The 20,716-nt window shown below is 33.7% G+C and overlaps 1 non-coding gene across 1 annotated transcript; it reads right to left on the reverse strand.

Annotated features, from left to right (window-relative positions):
- Nucleotides 1–17,937: 17,937 nt before the first annotated feature.
- LOC125389516 (U6 spliceosomal RNA) lies at nucleotides 17,938–18,043 on the reverse strand. Its single transcript, XR_007228469.1, has one exon. It is a non-coding gene; the product is annotated as a U6 spliceosomal RNA (small nuclear RNA).
- Between the last annotated feature and the right edge of the window lie 2,673 nt (nucleotides 18,044–20,716).

Here is a 20,716-nt window from a genome sequence, read left to right on the forward strand (position 1 = left end):
TTCAGTGTTAAGGAGGTAGAGACAGGAAAATATCTAGAGGTCAGTTGCCAGCCAATCTAGTGGAATCCTTGGGCTTCAGATTCAGTGACAGATCCTACCTCACAAAATAAGGTGGAAATTGATTGAGCAAGATGGTCAATATGCTCTGCCCACTCCAACACTTGTATTGGTGTGTATGTGTATGTATGCATGCATAGACAGAAAAGGAGAAAACAACAGTACTTAATTCTATTTATCTATTTTTAAAAGCTACCTTAGAAAATTATTGCTAAATGTTGTTTTCTTGTTGTTTCTTTTTTCTCCTTGAATCTTTTATCACTGTGAGTGATGGCAATGTAAAACAAATAAAATTGGTTTCAACATTAATGGAATATGAAACATAGTGGGAGTTTTGGGACAGTCCTATATGAGAATTCTTTCAGAAGTCTGGGTATGTGTGTGGGTACGGGTTCTAAGCGAGACAGAAGGGAAGAGACATACAATTTGTGCCTTAAACCTTCTTCGTGGTTTTATCTAAGATCAGAAATTCTCTGTACTTCCCAGCATATCATAAATAGGAGACTGGAGGATTTATTCTTGGTAAAAATAAATAAAATCAGTAAAGAGAAATATTAGGGAACTTAGTATTATGAGAACTCTGCATTGCATTCTCAATTGACCTGAATGTTACCCGATTTATTTGTGAAAATATACCGACATGCATGTGGGAAAAGAATCATTCTGCTTTTGTTTCAGATTTAGTTTTTCTTAATGATGCTTCCTTGGACATTATTTTAGAAATAGTCTATGAGTTTGTACATTGCACTGATGTGTGCTATCTTCGTATGTTTCAACAACAGTGAGAGCACATTTAGTACCCTTTCCAATACATCCCTTTTTAAATTAAACATGTATCTTAATGGAACTTACTTTTCTTAGCAACAGCTGTATATTATTCCTTTTAATAGATGTACTGAAATTTGTGTAAATTATGGAAGCCAGTTGAAGAATTTCTCAATTAAATCTGATTTTTCTGAATTATGAACGAACTTATAACAAATATTCCTGAACATTTAGGTTTGTGCACATGTACACACATATACCCAGATAAATTCATAGAAATAGAATTGCTGATTTAAATGAGATATACACTTTATATTTAAATAAAGAAACATCACCAGTAACTTATTTTATTAGCTAATATGGAAATTCTATTGTGAAGGATTATTACACAAACTTGTTGCTTTAAACCAGGGTTGCTCCACATTTACTGAGAAAATATTTATTGAGAATCTGGTATGAGCCAGATACTGATCTAGTCTCTAAAAATATATTACAGTTCCTTCTATTGGTTGCACCCTAGTTGGGAGTTTAGATGCAAGAGTAGAGGGAGAACTATTGGCATGTTATGCTCATTTAGTCTGGCCTAAGGGCTTTCTAAAGGACAGATTTGGCTTCCTGTACTGTTCCTGTTCGTCATTTTCTTCTCTGCTACTGCTTTTGTTATAGGACCTAGCCTTGGGGCCAAAGAAGACTATCCGGAAAATTCCCAGGGGAGCTATAAAAATATGTCCCTTCGTCAGCAACCTGTACCCAACAGAGCACTGGCAAAAAAAAAAAAAAAAAAAAAAAAAACACAAAAACCCACACACACAGTTGTAAACAACACCTTTCCCAATGTAAGCAATTATTCTCAATCTGAATACTTCTAATAAGTAGTCTCTCAGGGAATTGAAAACCTTCCAAGTTCATCGACTCTTGGTATTTCCCACAGATTCACGACTCCATGTATAGGCTCTCTCATGGTCCATGTTTTGTTTTCAAGAATCACAGCTGTTTCCAGTCAGCAGTAATAAAGCAATCCCTACACCCAATTATGTGATCAACCAATTAGCACCAGCCTGTGTACTCAATAAATTGTTGGTTGGTTACTGGCTCTATTCAGAAGTCAAGAATGATAATTATGGCAGTAGCATATTTCAGCTAGTGATACAACAGACAAGATGAGTAAGGCATTTGTTCTGAGCAACTGGTTCTTTGGATGGACAGAAACCCAGATGGAGTAGTTCTGAGTGACTGAGCATTAGTAAGGTTATATAGTGAGCCGGCAAGTAGTCATTCCTGCATTCCTTTGGGAAGATTGTATTTAGTCGTTATCAGTTAGGACTTGAAACAAGAAACTGAAACATAAATAAGAAATTTTAAGTGCACAATATTGTTTGAAAACATAAACAGAACCACTAGCAAATTAGATTTGTAGTAAAGTATGTATCATTTTACTCATGCTACAAATAATAGAAAACATTAATTTTTATTTGTAATGAAATAGATTGAAAATAAAATTGTTCTGATTGTTTATTTATTTATTTACTTACTTATTACTTTTACATAGAACAGCTCTTTGTAGCCCTAGCTGTCCAGGAACAAGCTAGTCTTGATCTCACAGAACACATCCTACCTCTGCCTCCCGAGTGCTGGCTTTAATGGTGTGCACTATCATGCAGGCTAATTGGAATATTCTAAACTATATATTAATCAACAGAACAGAGAATTGGAGGACACAATAAAGATCTTGTATAGTTTGCCAGTCTCTCTAGACTAGATATTCTGGATTGGTTTCTTTGTGGCACAAAATCGTACTCAGAGAGATCAGAAAACCTTGGTGGGCCAACAGCTAAATGTCTATCAAGCACTACAAATCTAATTTACTATAAATATTCTGAGAAAACTTAAAAACTGTAGGAAGAGACCACTTGTTCATTTCTGATCACCAAGACCCGAATAACTGCACAGAAGCTATACTAATTACAACACTGCTTGGCTAATACTTAGGCATTTTTCTTGTTAACTCTTATATCTTAACTGTTTTTATTAATCTGTGTATTAACACAAGGTTGTGGTCCACCAGTAAGTTTCCAGCCAGCAGCATGTCCTTCTCCTTTGGCAGCTACCAGTGTCTTAGTGACTCAGCCTATTCTCTCTCTCTCTGTTCTAATTTCCTGCCTGGATTTACTCTGTTAAACCATTAATCCAAACATGTTTATTCATCAATTAGCAATAGCAACACATATACAGAAGGACATCCCACATAATCTCTTCTTTCTGTCTAATTAAAAAGGAAGGTTTAAACTTTAACGTAGTAAAATTACATATAGCAAAACAGGCTTAAATAAGAATTACAGTTACAATGTTTAGTCTATTTGTATCTGGCAAAATTAAAGAAAATATGCTACCATCTATTTTATCTTTGTGAGTCTAAAGTTTCATATCTAACTTATCATTTATCATAACTAAGGTAAACTATAACAGTCTTCAACTCTTCAAAGACCACAGAAGGAAATAATATTACTTAAGTAAACAGGAAGTACATTGTAAGCAATTTCCAAAACTTTAAAATTGACAGAGACATCTTGCTGCCTGGACAGTCACCTGGAGTTCTTCTTCATTGGGACATCCATCTTCAACCTACAGGCACATAGTATCTGGAATACTTTTTCATGAAGCAGGAAATTTGAAAATCTGTTCTGCCTCATAATGTCAAAGTTCTTCAGTTGCTTTCTTTTGTGTCCTGCAGAATGTCTGGCAGTTTCCTCTGTGAAGCAGGAACCCTGAAGGATCATCTTGTCTTTTGAAAACTTCCACAGTCACTTTTCTGTAGGTGCTGCATGTCCAATTCATACAGCATACAATCAAGCTCCATAAGGAGCCTCTTTGATGCCCATCATCCTTTTGAAGTAGATTGGTGCTGCCAGGAGATGTTTCATTATCATGAAAAGTCTAAGTTTTTAAAACATTTTAAATGCCATATTCCGTAGTCTTTGAAGTGTTGAAGATTATCTATTTAACCAAATTATATCTGTATATCTAGAAAACATAACTAACATGACTACAAGTTTGGCTAATATAAATGACTACCTATAAATCTGCAATTTTTAATTATACATTACATTTTTAAATGAGCTGCCTAAACATAATACCTTAAACAAGAACAAAAATACATACAGCAAAATTGACCTTAAATTTGTATCACTAGACCAAGACCCATACCAGTACAAAGTATTCATCTCTATACCATATATCACTTATTTTTAAAAGAAGAGATTGACTGTGACCATTAACATTTTATACCCAACCCCTTTTAAATGAAAACAAGCATTTATAAACAATCATTTTGGGAATGTTGGCTTAGCTTTCAACAAAGTGCTTTTTGTTTATATATCTAAATAACAAAAAGTAATTTGTAGACATACTGAGAATGACAATGAAATCCCTAGCCCTTAATTCCAGACATATTTTCTTGACTGGGAAAAATATAACAAGATTGAAAGTGACTTTTATTGGTATTCTATATTTTATACAACTATTTAGTGATTTTATACACGTCAATCTTAAATACTAAAAGCTCTTATACCCCGATAGCTTTCATATACTAAGGAAAAGAGAGACTTTCATAATACTGATAAACTACATAGAAATTTAATTGTAAAACTATTCCAGATAATTGAATATTGATTATAAATTATCTGAATTCCTATAAGTTCCATTTATAGAATCAGAGCTCCTGTGTTTTCTACCCCATGCATGTATTACTTTCAAATTCTGGACAAATGACTCCAATTTATCAGATTTGAGCCAGTAGACTCAATGTTTCTGTGGGCGTACTGTCTTCCACCTATTATTTTCTTATTAGTAAGACAACAACACCTGGCTTCTTAACTATATGGGAAAAACAAATTCAGTGGGCTTTTAGTTTTGTGCCAAGATGCTACTGCTTTTCTTGGGATGACAGTCAGCTCTGGCAGTTGGCTGTTCTCCAGGTATTTTTTTTTTTTTTGTATACACTGTTTCAAAAAAAAGAGAAAGGATATCATTACACCACATCAATATATGATGGAAAAGTGCCTCCAGAAATTTTGTTTCAGCTTCTAAGTTTGGGGTTTAATCTTGAACTATTTGCTGCAATCACTAAAAGTTGGGGTCTATTGTTTAAACATTATTGAACATTATATGTATACAAGAGTATTTACAAATTAGTGGAATATAGCATGAATTATAATGAATACTCTCATAAATCAAGTCAAAAATTAAAAAAGCTACCAGTATTTTCTAAGTCTTCTGTGTCCTGAACTCATTGTCTTCTCTCACTGAGATAGTTTCCTCCTGAATTCTGCGTTCAACAATCCCATAGTTTTCTTCATACTTTTACAGTATGCATTTGTATCTCTATAAGTCTTTAATTTTGTTTAGTTTAAATTTTATTGGAAGGGGATTATATCATGTGAATTCATTTATAATAAACTTTTTCCTCTGTACATTTTTTAAAAAAGAGATTCTAGTGTACCCTAGGGAGGCTTGGAAGTTCCTATGCATATAAGGATGAATTTTGTTATGTGTTTTAATACTTTTTGAAAATTTAGCCAATGTATTTTGATCTTATTCACTTCGTATTCCTCCTCCAACTTTCTGTCATTATTTTTCCTTCTTTAAAATAAATAATCTAACAGGTTCAGTATGTGGAATCATCCACTGGAGCACTGTTGACTCATCAGAGGCTATATCCTTAAGAAAAAAAATGACTCTAACTCCCCTGGCAACCATGAATTATCAATACCTCCTGAGTGAGTGATGGGGACTTGTGAACCCTCATCCAGTCTATGTTGAAATGTTGACATTGTACTGGTCATGTGCAGGCCACTGAGGAGCCTCTCAGCTGCTGAGAGTTCATGAGTACAGTGGACCTGTCCAGAAGACACTACTTCACTCACTCTGGTTTGCTATGTCCACAGACTGTTAAATGTCCCTAATCCCTCTTTTATAATGATCCCTGAGCATTGTGTGTAGGAAGTGGTATAGATGTGTAATTTGTGTCTAAAGAGTCGACTGACACTTATTTTCTGCACTATGCCTAGTTTTTGGCTTTCTGCATTATCCAGTGTCCTTATATAAAGTCCTCTGATGAGATCTGAGAGCTATATTAACCTATAAATAGGAGAAAAGAATTTGATGTGCTACTTGGTACTATATCCATATATTAAATAATGCTAGTAGGCTCATCCTTGGGTCCCATGAGCTCCCCACCTATGATATATTGGACAGATTTGTTAACCCAGGGATGTGTTTTCTTGTGTGGCATGGGTCTTAAATATAATCATAAAGTAGCTGGTTACTTCCATAACATTTGTGCCACCATTGTTACTCATGGGTATATCAACCTACAGAGTCAGTTTAGTGTCATTTCAAGGCTGACCACTTGGTATTGGATAGTCTATTAAGGGCTGACCTCTATGGAAGACTATGTCTTCTAATCACAGCATTCCTTAGCTGCCGTTAGTTCTTTGTCTAAATATGAGGTCTTCTAAGATTTTCCCCTTTCACATTAGCATGCAAATTGGTGTTGTACTTACTCATTTTTTTTAGGTGACCATACAGTTGAAAATCATCAGTGAAGCTTTCCAATCATTTCTAGGCAGTAGAATATCACAGCAGATTTCCTGGTGCTCTAGCTCTTACACTCATTCTGCTCCCATTTCTGTGATGTTATATGAGGCTTGGTGCAGGAGTTGTGTTGTAAATGTATTCATTATGTGTTGTAGGAGGCTGCTTGTTTGTTTCCTGGCCACCCAGGCTCTGGAAATAACCACACAGAAACTGCATTAATTAAATCACTGCTTGGCCTATTAGCTCTAACTTTTTATTGGCTAGCTTTTACATCTTAATTTAACCCATTTGCATTAATATCTGTATTTCCACGTGGGTGTGGTTTACTAGCAAGATTCGGTGTCTGTCTCTGGCAGTGGCTCCATGGCTTCTCTCTGATTCCACCTCCTTTTTCCCAACAGTCAGCTTAGCTTTCCCCACCTACCTAACTTTTACCTTGCTATAGGCCAAGCCAGTTTCTTTATTCATTAACCAATAAATGCAACATATAGAGAAAAGGACCTTCCAGATTAACTATGTTTTAGCATCAGTTATTCTCTGCATTTTTAGCAGCGTGTTTTTCTCTAATGGTCTCTGTTTGTTGCAAAAGAACATTCTTTGGTGAGGGTTGAAAGCTACACTTATCTGTGGATATAAGGATGATTATTTAGAAAACATTTGAGAATTATACTGGTTAGGTAAAGTTACTATTGTAGGTTTTCCACTTAGATATACACAAAACTCATTAACTCTGGATAGTTTGCTAGGATTCTAGTAATAGGCATTATTTCTGACTTGTGAAACAGGCAAGTCAAAATAGAGAACTATTACCACCAAGGTATTTATAACACTATTGTACCATGCTGGTCACATTATTACAGAAGAGTGGGGCTATTTCCTGCTTCCCTCATTCAGCAGTTTGAATCACATCACCTTCAGGATGATGATAGCTAATCCTCTGCAAGGAAGCTTAAAGGTCAGATCCAGCTTGAGCCCCTTGTGTGAAGTGTACGGAATATTCATCAAAAGTAACATTTCTTCAACTTTTTGGACAAATGCAAGGGCTTTAGCAACAGCTTGTATTGCTTTGGGAATCTGTTAGATTCCTCTGGCCCGCATGCCTGGAACTGGAATTTTTTTTCTTTTTTTACTAAATAGTCTATGACTCGTGGGGAGAGTGTTGCAAGGCCAAATGGCTTAACATAATTTAAAACATATCTGCATACATATGCATTTATGTGTTTGCATAAAATTTTAAGTAAATAAAAAGTAATATGATTATAGGTTTTTTCAAACATGTTTAGTGTTAGTTTTCCTTCTCCTTCATTTAGAATAATGGTTCTAACTTTCAAACACATGTACAAACAACACGTGTTCCTCTATTAAATTTTTGTTTGGTATTGCATTGTCTTTATATCAATTTGAAGATTATTAGCATTACCTTTACATTGAGTCTTCCAATCCATATGCAGTGTATCTCTTATTTTATTTACATGATAATGCTGTTTTTCTAAAGTGTCATGATACTAAAATTTTTCCAATTTATCTAATGTCAATTATTTTGTGGCTTCATATGGGATTTGAAATACCTTCCAGGTATTACTACTTTTTCAAATAATTATGTATATGCAAGTTGTGATGCATAGGCAGAGATGGAAAGGGGACTCTGAGATAACTGCATTATTTATTGGGTGCTAAGCCAGCTGTGTGATCAGCATTTCAAATGTTTTGAATAGAAGATTTGATTTTCTGATAATTTGTTCATTACTGCCTATCAGCTTTACAAGACATACTGGCCCATGAATTTCTTTTTATGTCTTTTGCAAGACTCTTATATTCTGGTTATGCTAGTGTTCCTATGTTTCTACATGTTGCACCAATTTGCAAAATATATATTAATACATATTATACATATACAAATTTTGATTTCTTAATAGATGATCCTGAAATAGTACTTAAATTTTCATTTTGAAGATATTTCAAACTATTGTTCACTTTTATTCAACATTTCAGTATTATCTTTCTTATTGAGATACTTGTTATTAAGTCCTTTTATATGCATTTTGAATTTATAAAAATAAATTCTTATATTCTTTTTTGGTCTTTTTCATTCTAACATTATTTGTGACATTCTTACTGCATTGCTCTCCTCTTTTACTACTTTAGGTTATTATTTCTGATTAACTTTAGTAGTATCTGTAAAATGTAATTTTGATTTATATTACTTGTTCTAAGTTTTCTTTAAGGGTTATTTCTCCCTCATAGTTCTTGAATTCTACTTAACACATTTTTCTCCAATCTCCTTTCATATTTTAAATAACTTTTTATTGAATTTGATCTTTGGCAATTTCATATATATATATATATATATATATATATACATATATATACACACACATATATTCCATTTTGATTACTCTATTGAGATCATCTTAAATCTCCCTCCTACTACATTGCTTTCTCTCTTTTCATAGGCTAGTTGTTTAGTCCATTAATATTCAGGGTTTATTTTTTAATATGATCTTTAAAGAGAACAAATTTCTTTCTAAGCACTGCTTCACATACATTACATTTATGCCTCAGCCCTCAGTTCTGAGCCGCTTGCTCTTTCTGCTATTCATGGCTCAGATTTCCTCAACAGTGGGTGAACATTGCATTAGCTGAGCTACTTTACTGGTTGGTTCGGATAGTTGCCAAATGGAAGCTCAGATAGTCACCAAATAGAAGCAGAAATTGTCGCTCCTTGTAAATATCAGGCTTGAAGTTAATGTAACACCACATTGATCTTATTCTATTGGCTAAACCAACTTGAATATATCCTATATAAAGAAAGTAAAACTGATCCATCCATCAGGGGGAGGGGTGTCAAAGTATTTGAATTGCATTTTCACATTAACTACATCCTTGCAAGTTTAGTGCAGAGTGCTTATTATTATTAAGTCACAGCTTTTCTTATTTTTTCTATGATATATTTTTAAGAGTTTATCAGTAACATCTTTTTTAACTTTTAAATGTATGATTATTATCTAGAATTTTCACAATTTAAGTAAGTTTAATGAGAGATTTTATTGCATGTTGGCAAGATTCCATTGCTTTTATGTAGCTTAAGATTTTTACTGAGATTGTAGGTTTTTTTTCCCCATGTGAGTGAAATATTTGAGCATATTTGCTAATTTTGTTGTTCAAATATTCTGTATTTCTGCTGCATATGTTATTCACTTTTCAACATTCTAAGTAGTGATGAAGAGGTTATCTAAAAATCGTCTACAGCAATTATGAACTTTAAATGTTTTCTTAGAAGTACATCTTACAATTTTTCATATAATTTTAGGTTGTTACGGCTACATACATATCTACATACATATTTATAATTCTTACATCTTCTTGATGACAACTGACCTTTACCATTATGTAATTACTCTAGCATGTTAACATAATCTATAATTTATTTGCTATCATTGTAATTAATCTAGCTTCATTTTAAGTCATACTTATTATCGTTTCTCATGGTTTTGTTTACCCTTTCTTCTCTTATCCTCATCTTACATCTTCTTGTGAACAGCCTATAGATGCTTAGAATAGAAGACCTAATGACACTTTTCTTCTAAGAGAAACATTTCATCCATACATATTGTTATAAATATTGCTGTATTTGGATTTATCTCTATTATCTTATTTTATGCTGCTTGCCCCATTTCTCTCTCTCTCTCTCTCTCTCTCTCTCTCTCTCTCTCCTATAGTGTTTTCTTTCATTTTAATTTTCTCTGTATAAGAGTTTAACCTCATGAATGCCTCTGTATCATGTGTGTGCTTAGTGCCTGGAAAGTCCAGAAAAGGGCATCAGACTCCTGGTTGGTTTTGAGTCACCATGTGAGGGCTGAGAACCAAACCTGTGTCCTTTGTAAGAGCAGCAATTGCTCTTTACTACTGAGAAATTTCTGTAGCCCTTTCTTTACATATTTTTTTACCATTCCTTTACCTCATTTTTATCAATGAATAACCATAGGAAATTTTACAAGCTTACTTAATTTATAAATTTCTAAATTAGCCAATTTCTTTCAGTTCTACAAGTCAACATAAAGTTTTCATTTGACATTATAAGTCTATTAGATTTTTTGTAATGTTATATTTACCAATTTCTTTGTTATTATTTTCTTCTTTGACAGTAAACCTTAAATTTATGGTCATTTCTTTTTCCCTAAATTATTCTTTTTTAAAAGAATTGTTTCATTATTGTTCCATTGATAATTTGTCATATTAAAATGAATGCCAGTAAGTTTTGGTAAAATTTAAATTGTATGTACTATACGCTTATTCTTAAAATATGTTTACCCTGGGAATAGATGATTTTTTATTTTTTCTCAGCACAAGGAAAACACAAATCCACTGCCATCAGGTTTCTAATATTGGTGGTGAAATGTCAATCACAAATATGACTATATTTTTCATGATTTGTCTTTTCTATATAATCTTCTGTTAAAAGTTTGTATTTGGTGGTATTCTTCACTTTTATAATGATGTATATAAGGATGGGCTTCCTTGTTAAACTCTTATTATTCTTATTGAACATATAGATCATGGACCACTGTATTTCTAAGTTTAAGAAAATTATGAACCATTAAACCTTTAACCAATTAGACCTTTCCCTCACTTGGCAATTCCAATATGTGAGTGGTAGAACTTTCATTCTATATTTTCTGTCTCTTAAACATCTTTTCATAGTTTTCATCTCATTGCTTTATCATGTGGCATGCATACCAGTTGCCTCTTTAGATCTATCTTCTAGATTCCTATGCTTTTAACTGTATTTAAATAATTTTATTTATAACTTTAGAGTTTATAAATTAGAAAATGAGGTTATAACATTGCTTTATGGTTTTAAAGTATTTGGTACTTATTATATTTCCAATAGTATTACTTTTACATTTGAAATACAAAATGCATCTATTTCTGTGCCTCTTAATAAGTATACTATGTTTTCAAGTTTTTCTTTCTTGAAGATAGGGTAGCAGTGGTCCCTGATTATTATCATACTTTGATATTTTCAAGAGAAGAATTAATATATTTTTATACATTACAGTGATTTATACTAGCATGTGAATAAAATCTGATACCAAAAATAAGGGAAATTTCCCTATATAAAAGTGCCCCTGTAGTTGGTTGTTTGGTTTGTTATGTTCCTTGTCTTTATTAATTTGAGTAATTATAGACCAAGTCATTAAAACATTCAATATCATATTTAATTGATTCTAAATTTTTTTAGGGTTTATCATACAATTGGAATGTATACTGAATTAAAAAACTTTGAACTTAAAATGTCCTTTTCAAAATTTTGAAGGCTAAATTACTGTAACAGGTTTTATTTATTGATTTATTTAATCTGCCTTCCTCCCTCCCTCCCTCCTTCCCTTCTTTCCTTTCTTTTCTGGTTTTTGCTTGATTGAGACTGGGTCTCATCATGTAATTCAGGCTGGCCTTGAAATTGCTTTGCCTGGCCTCAAGCTCAAGAGGATACTTCTGCTTGAGCCTTCTACGTATCAGCATTATAGACAAATACAACCACACTCAGCTTTGCCAGTTTTTACCAGTGGTTAGATATTATGGCATATGTCTGTAACCCTAGCCACTTTGGGGAGTTGACAAAAAAAGATATCAAATTGTAGGTCAACAGCAACAATGTAGCAAAATTTTGTCTCAAAGTAAAATTTAAAAGGGCTGGAATACAGTTTATGAGTAGAGTACTTAGTTACCATAGGGAAGAACTTATTATCATGTTTTATAAAATAAAAGATATGCTAACAGTGAAAAAGTACAAAAGATAAAAATCTTCCTTAAGATACAATAGTAGGCAACTTATCATATAAAACTGAACTATTTTGATTTTCTTAGGATCCTGTGCAATGTGAAACTTTCACTTTAGGAGTTTAATTTTCATATAAATGAATTATCTATTTCTGTTCAAATGATGTGGATGGTATTCCTAATTCCATCTTCTAATGAATCCTGTTAGTTCTAAGATTCCTAGTGATTTAATGTGCCTAATCAGAGACAACCTATTGCTTCTACTTAAAAAATTAAGAAAAATCAGTTGAAATTTTCACTTTATGTATACAAATCAGCAATATTGCCCTGTATAAAAAGTAGTATCTTTTTATAAAAGTTGATTTTAAAGAAAAAAATTGTTTTTATTAATGATTTGATAGTTTAATGTAATATATTTTGATTTTATTCATTTCCTTCTCCCAAGTTCTTCTAGATTCTCCTTCAGCTCTATACTTAATCCATTTAATATTTTCTTTCACTCCCACCCTCCATCTCTTTTTTCCTTCCTCTCTTCTCTCTCTTTCCATGCCTCTCTTTCATTTTAAACCCATCTTGCCCCGCTTGTGTAGTCTGACTACTCCTGCATGTGGGATCTGACATAGAGTGTGGTCCATATTTAGATGTTAAATTATATAAAAATATTGACTCTTTCTCTCCTAACAGCATTCAAAGAATAATAATTCCTCATCTAATTGTGGAAATTTTTTTGGCCATCTACCTTCCTCCATTCTGGGAATTTTTTTCCAGCTTGTGTTTATGCAAATCTTGTATAAAAACTAGCCTCTCATTTGATGACTATTTTAAATTTTCTCTTTTAGTCATGGCTATCTAAAAATCACAGAGTACTGATTATAGCATGACTACACCATCCATGATATGAGCTACACAAGAAAGGCTCCCTTCTAACATTTCCTCTTTATTCCATATATAAACAATATTGAAAATTGTTTCTGTAGTTGTACAAATCATACCATTAAATGACACACAGATTTCCCTTCTTACTACTTACAGATTTCCTTTTACTGTCTTTCCTCTCTGAATTATCAGATAATTGAAACCTGTCACCACTTTTCTCTGTCAAATACTTATCTCCCCAAATTCAGGAAGCAAGAACTGCTTATCTTTTAACTTGTTGAGTAGAAAACATGCAGGTTGTTAATTTTTGTTTTCTAATTTTCTAGTAGCCCAAGGGGCAATATGTTAAGTATAATCATAATGATTATCTTCTTATTCTCAGTACCCCAAGCCTTCTGGTCCTACTGTCTTTGTTGTCATTCCACTTTTCTGCAGGTTTACGGAAGAATATGTGTATGTTCTAGACCTTGGTGAAAACCTCTGGTAACATTGTCTTTTGCCTTTTTAATCTAATAAAAAGCACTATTTTACATTCTGGTGGAGAAAGACCTCATTAACTTTGTTCTAGCTGTGTAAGCTTAAGTCATATATTCTGAAATGAATGAAAACAAAGATGAGTCCAGTTGGACTATAATATTCATGTGATATAATTTTTTTTAACAATCAAGCTTTTCAAGGAGTTCAAACTTTTCAAAATGTGAAGTTAATCTCAATATCTGTGCTTTATGAAAGGAGAGAGGTAAAATAAAATGCATGTATGTTGTGGAAAATCATAATTTTTGAAGTCATTTTAAATACTGAATTGTGTTATTAATCCCTCTGAGTTAAATACCTAAAACGCGATTGACTTATTTCCCTGATTGGTTAACTTAATCATTGATATGGGAAGTTATTTTGTATATGTGTTGCTTTTATTGGTTAATGAAAAAAGAAGTTACTTTGGCCTGTGATAGGGCAGAATAGATCTAGGTGGGAAAACTAAACTGAATGCTGGGAGAGAGTAGGCTGAGTCAGGGAGACACCATGTAGCCATTGCAGGAGACAGCTGTGCTGGAACCTTGCTGGTAAACCACCAGCTTCATGGTAAAATATAAAATAACAGAAACAGATTAATTTAAGATTTAGGAGCTAGCTAGAAATATATTTAACCTTTTGGGCAAACAATATTGAAAATAATATAGTTTCTGGATGATGATTTCAGGTCTGAGTGACCTATAAACAAATGAGCAGCCTCTGACTACAAATCATAGCATCTTTCTTGTGCTCATAAAATTCATAATGGCCTAATAACCCTCCACCCCATATCAGACTGTTTTCCTTGTTTTGAGCACACAAATCAAACTGAATTTGGTCAACCTATATTCCAAGACTGAAAAAAAAGTGAAAATAGTGTTTTATATAAATGAAACATTCTAACTGGGCATTCAAGAACCCTTTTTCTTCTTCTTAGTCACAACAATAGCATGAAGCATACAATTCTTTGCTGTGGGAGCATATTCAGCTTCTTCAGCCAATAGCCTTTAAGATATGAGCATACTTGGGCGTGGTCTTTTATGCTGTAAAAGCAGTTTTAAATGTGTGCCTGCTCTCTTGCTTCAAGCTGCTGCTTCCAGCTGCTAGACTCCGTTCCTGTTCACACAGAGGACTGTTATCTGGGACAGTGATCTGTAATATTTCCCCTTAAATAAATAATCCTTTTATTATTCATAATTCCGAACTGGTGTGGGATTATTTTGTGACTTATGCCATCAACTCTTCAAACATTTTAGGCATTTTACCAACAACCCTGTTATCCTCGTGCCTGCTGCAATGTTCCCTTTTCCAAGCTAAGTTTCCCTAGATCATAATTTTTAAAAGATTCTCTGTACAACCTAAAATGGCTCCCTTAGTTAAGATATCTTCTTCCCTGCTCCCATATCGACCCTTCCTCCATCTAACCATCCCATTCCTCCAAGTTCTCCCCAATCTTCCCCTTCTTCTTTCTCTCTCCCCATCACTCCTTTCCCCTAACCCCCCACTCCCGTGCTGTCATCATTTGCCTGGTGATCTTGTCTACTTCCAATATCCAGGAGGATGATTATGTTTTTCTTTGGGTTCACGTTCTTAGTTACCTTCTCTATGATCAGAAACTATAGGTTCAAGGTCCTTTGTTTATGGCTAGAATCCACACATGAGTTAGTATATACCATATTCCTCTTTTTGGTCGAGGTTATCTCACTCAGTAAAGTGTTTTCTATTTCCATCCATTTACATGCAAAATTCAAGATGTCATTGTTTTTTACCGCTGAGTAAAACTCTAAAGTGTATATGTACTGCACCTTCTTTATCCATTCTTCTCTTGAATGGCACCTAGGTTGTTTCCAGGTTCTAGCTATTACAAATAGTGCTGCTGTGAACATAGCTGAACAAATACTTTTGTAGTATGATTGGGCATCTCTTGGGTATATTCCCAAGAGTGGAACTGATGGATACTGAGTTAGGTTGACTCCCAGTTTTCTGAGAAACCACCACACTGACTTCCACAGTGGCGACACAAGTTTGCATTCCCACGAACAATGGATGAGTGTTCCCCTTATTCCACATCCTCTCCAGCAAAGGCTATCATTGTTTTTTTTTTTTGATGTTAGCTATTCTGACAGGTGTAAGATGGTATCTCAAAGTTGTTTTGACTTACATTTCCCTGATCGCTAAGGAGGTTGAGCATGACCTTAAGTGTCTTTTGGCCATTTGAATTTCTGTTGAGAATTCTCTGTTCAGTTCAGTACCCCATTTTTTAAAATTGGGTTAATTAGAATTTTAATGTCTAGTTTCTTGAGTTCTTTGTATATTTTGGATATCAGACCTTTGTCTGATGTGGGGTTGGTGAAGATCTTCTCCCATTCGGTAGATTGCCTTTTTGTCTTAATGACAGTGTCCTTTGCTCTACAAAAACTTCTCACTTTCAAGAGGTCCCTTTTATTCATTGTTGCCCTTATTAACTGTGCTACTGGGGTTATACGTAGGAAGTGGTCTCCTGTGCCCATGTGTTGCAGTTTATTTCGCCCTTTCTCTTCTATCAGGTTTAGTGTGGTCAGATTTATATTGAGGTATTTAATTCATTTGGACTTGAGTTTTATGCATGGTGATAGATATGGATCTATTTTCATTCTCTTCAGGATGCCATCCAGTTATGCCAGCACCATTTGTTAAAGATGCTTTCTTTCTTCCATTGTATAATTTTAGCTTCTTTGTCGAAAATCAGGTGTTTATAGGTTTGTAGATTAATATCCTGGTCTTTGATTTGAATCCATTGGTCAACATCTCTGCTTTTGTGCCAATAACAAGCTGTTTTCAATACTGTAGCTCAGTAATAGAGTTTGAAGTCAGGGATGTTAATGCCTTCAGAAGTACTTTTATTGTATAGGATTGTTATGGCTATCCTGTTTTTTTTTTCTTATAAGTTTGATTATTGTCCTCTTAAGATCTGTGAAAAATTTTATTGGGATTTTGATGGGGACTGCATTGAATCTATAAATTGCTTTTGGTAAAATTGCAATTTTTACTATGTTGATCCTCCCAATCCAAGAGCATGGGGGATCCTTCCATTTCTGGTATCCTCTTCAATTTCTTTCTTCGAAGACTTAAAGTTATTGTCAAATTGATCTTTCACTTCCTTGGTTAGAGTTACCTCAAAGTACTTTATGCTATTTGTGGCTATTGTGAAAGGTGATGTTTCTCTGATTTCTCTCTTTGCTTCTTTGTTCTTTATGTATAGGAGGGCAACTGATTTTTTTTGAGTTGATCTTTTATCTTGCCACATTACTAAAGGTGTTTATCAGCTTTAGGAGTTCTTTGGTAGACTTTTTGGAATCACTTATGTACACTATCATATCATCTGCAAATAGCGAAAGTTTGACTTCTTTCTTTCCAATTCAAATCCCCTTGATCTCCTTATGCTATCTTATTGCTATTGTTAGAACTTCAAGCAAAATGTTTCTGGGGTTAGAACTGTTGTTAAATTCTAACTTTATTCCATGGTGATCCAATAGTACACATGTGGTTGCTACAATTTCTTTGTATCTATGGATGTTTGTTTTGTTTACAATTATGTGATCAATTTTTGAGACGGTTCCATGAGACACTGAGAAGAAGGTATATTCTTTTCTGTTTGGGTGGAATGTTCTATAGATATCTGTTAAGTCCATTCCTTCATTACATCTGTTAGTTCTCTTATTTCTCTGTTAAGTTTCTATCTGGTTGACCTGTCCATTGGTGAGAGAAGAGTGTTGGAATCTCCTACTATTAGAGTGTTTAGGGGTTTGATGTATGCTTTGAGGTCTAGAAATTTTTTCTATGTATATGTGGGTGGTTTTATATTAGGGGTGTAGATATGTTGATATTCAGGATTGAGACTTCCTCCTGATGAATTGCTTCTGTTATGAGTATAAAGTGTCCTTCTCCATCTCTTCTGATTGATTTTAGTTTGAAATCAATTTTGTTAGATATTAGTATAGCCACACCCACTTGTTTCTTTAGTCCATTTGATTGGAAAACCTTTTCCCAACCATTTACTTTGAGGTAGTGTCTGTCTTTGAGTTTGAGGTGTGTTTCTTGTAAACAGCAGAATGTTGGATCCTGTTTTCATATCCATTCTCTTAACCTGTGCCTTTTTATAGGTGAATTGAGTTCATTGATATTAAGTGATATTAATGACCAGAGGTTGTTAACTCCGGTTATTTTTTCTGGTGGTAGTATTTGTGTGTTTCCCTTCTTTGAGTTGTGCTGGTGGAGGGTTGTCAGATGCTTGTGTTATTATGGGTGTTGTTGGCTTCCTTGGATTGTGATTTTCCTTCTAGTATTTTCTGTAAGGCTGGGTTTGTAAAAAAAAAAATGGAACGCTTCACAAATTTGTGTGTCATCCTTGCGCTTGGCCATGCTAATCGTCTCTGCATTGTTTCAATTTTAGTATATGTGCTGCCAAAGCAAGCACAAACTTTTACATATATTTTTATACATGGTAACACAGTAAGACTTGGCTATTTTGAACATTTTCCAAAGTCTTGTAACCATGGTTCCTTCCTTTCCTTGAACACATTTCAGTAGTAGGTTTGAAGTATGAACCTTGAGAAAAAATCCCACATTTAAATAGTTTTCTTCTTTACACTTCTGTATTTCTTATATACTTGCAGCATATAGTAAGGGAAAGAGAAGACTGAAGATGTAAAAAGATTTTGCTGTATATTCTGCTATATGTTTCTTGGTTTTGAGGTAAGCATCCTCTCTTGCTGTTAAAAAAAATGGTGTATTACTAATAACTAGTGGCAAGGCAAGCTAGTAGGAATAAGAGGCCAAATAGTTTCCCTTAAATTCATGTTTCCATGGATTTCTAGGGGCTAAGAATTCACAGGATATACTACATTTATGAGATTTCTAGAAGATCCACAAAATATGGTGGTTTAATTTCAGCCAAATGAAGAATTCTGATGACTGTGGGAAAAGTTGAAATAATCTTAAGGACTGTACAGTATATATATATATATATATATATATATATATATACACCGAGGCAGCTATGACTCCTGCATTGTATAAATAATAATTAGTGTTCCATTGTAAGGAGGTGAATGAACTCATTCAATTGGTAAGTTTGGCTTATGCTCTGAGTTACACTTGCAAACATTAAGCTGTTTACATTTCATTTTATTGGCACTTGAATGGTTCAAAGCCACTACCTAAAATTTAAAGGTCCCAAATGGAATCTGATTTCGTCCATAATTTTCTGTGTAGTAGTCTCTTGGATATGGCTTCTTTGGCTATTCATAAAGCATCATGATCAAAAGAAACTTGGGGGAGGAAAAGGTTTCTTTCATATACACTTTCATATAACAGTTTGTCATCAAACTGGGCAGGAGTCTGTAGGCAGGAGCTGATGCAGAAGTCATGGAGGAGTCCTGCTTATAGGCTTGTTCAGCTTGTTTTCTTATAAAACCCTGAACCAACAGCCTTCATCAGTTACTAATTAAGAAAGTACCTATAAACTTGCCTATATCTTTATCTTATGGAGGTAATTTCTCAATTGAGGTTCCTTTCCTTTTGTTAACTTTAGCTTACTTCAAGCTGACACAAAACTAGCCAAGACAAATGCTATCATGCTAGTTACATAAACCAGAGATATGGAGTTATCCTTGATCCAAGTTAACTTTGGATTTTCTGGTATTACTTCTATATCTAATGCTTCTCTAACTTCTATTTAATTTAAATCTTCTGAAATATTGTTTGAAACAACACATTTACAATTAACTAAATCTAAATCATTCATCTACTTTCCTTGGGAATAAATGAACCAATTTCCATCTAAAAGAATGCTCATTCATTCATAATTTACCAATTAACAGAAAAAGTGAGTATACTAATACAGCATAAGAACAAAGTAAATCATACCAATAAATGATGTTCAATGAAAGAACTAACTTTAAAACTACTATTGTATTATTATATATATGTAAATAGTATAGCAAAAAATCTTTTGTGTTAGAAATCCAATTAGTGGTTACTTTGAAGACTTGGAGACTGACTGAAGAAAGCATAAGGGAATTTGCTATATTGGGGTGAAAATGTTCTGTGTTATGATACACATTCGTTAGACTCTAGTGAGTGGGAATCCTAATTAGAATATTTTTAAATTTAATTACACGCCAATAAAAGCAATGACAAATATCTCATATCCTACTTTGTCTTGTACAAACTAAATGGCTCCTTTTACTAAGATAAAGAATATATTTTTTTTTGGTTTTTTTGAGATAGGGTTTCTCTGTAGCTTTGGAACCTATCTTGAAACTAGCTCTTATAGACCAGATTGGCCTTGAACTCAGAAAGATTCACCTGCCTCTGTCTCCCAAGTGCTGAGATTAAAGGCATGCACCACCACCACATGGCTGAGATAAAGACATTTTTAAACATAGCTTGCTATTTTTCCCTCTCTTTCAAGTCAGCATTCATTGTACTTCCTGCTTGCCTGTCATTCTATGCTGTTTTGAGTTTCTCAAAATGTTCTTGTGTTACATGGATTTTTATATGTGCATATCCTTTTATCTCTGTAAGTTGCATCTCCAACACATGCGTCATGATTTGCCAAGAAAAAATTATGGTTATTTCACCTCCAATATCTCTTCTTCAAGAAAAATCTTCATAGATTGGCATGATAGTACAATACTTTTACTAAATGTTTTGAAATATTCCTCTCCTCAAGCCTGGTGTCATGGTATGAGCCCTTAAGCCCAGCATTTCAGAGGCATAGTCATATGTGTCTGTATGTGTTTGAGTAGTCTGGTCTACATAGCAAGCTCCAGGACAGTCAAGGTTATATGGAGATTTCTTTTTCTAAAAAACAATACTACTACTACTGCTAATAAAAACAATATTAATAAGATTAATAATAAAATATTAATCTCCCCATCCTTAGAATTCTTAGTTATTTGTATAAGAATTAGCTATTTTTAAAAAATATTCTGTCCCAGTTTTTAGTCAATGACTTACATCTCAGCAGAGTGTATGCCTATTTTATCAGCTATTTTATCTCCAGAGTTTCACTTTGTGTCTTACACCTGTGGGATATTCTGCATTTTCTGAATGACTAAGTAGACAATTGAATTTGAAAAAGGTG

This window comes from Myodes glareolus, chromosome X, assembly GCF_982192425.1.
Source record: "Myodes glareolus chromosome X, mMyoGla1.1, whole genome shotgun sequence".
In the NCBI taxonomy this organism is placed as follows: Eukaryota; Metazoa; Chordata; class Mammalia; order Rodentia; family Cricetidae; genus Myodes; species Myodes glareolus.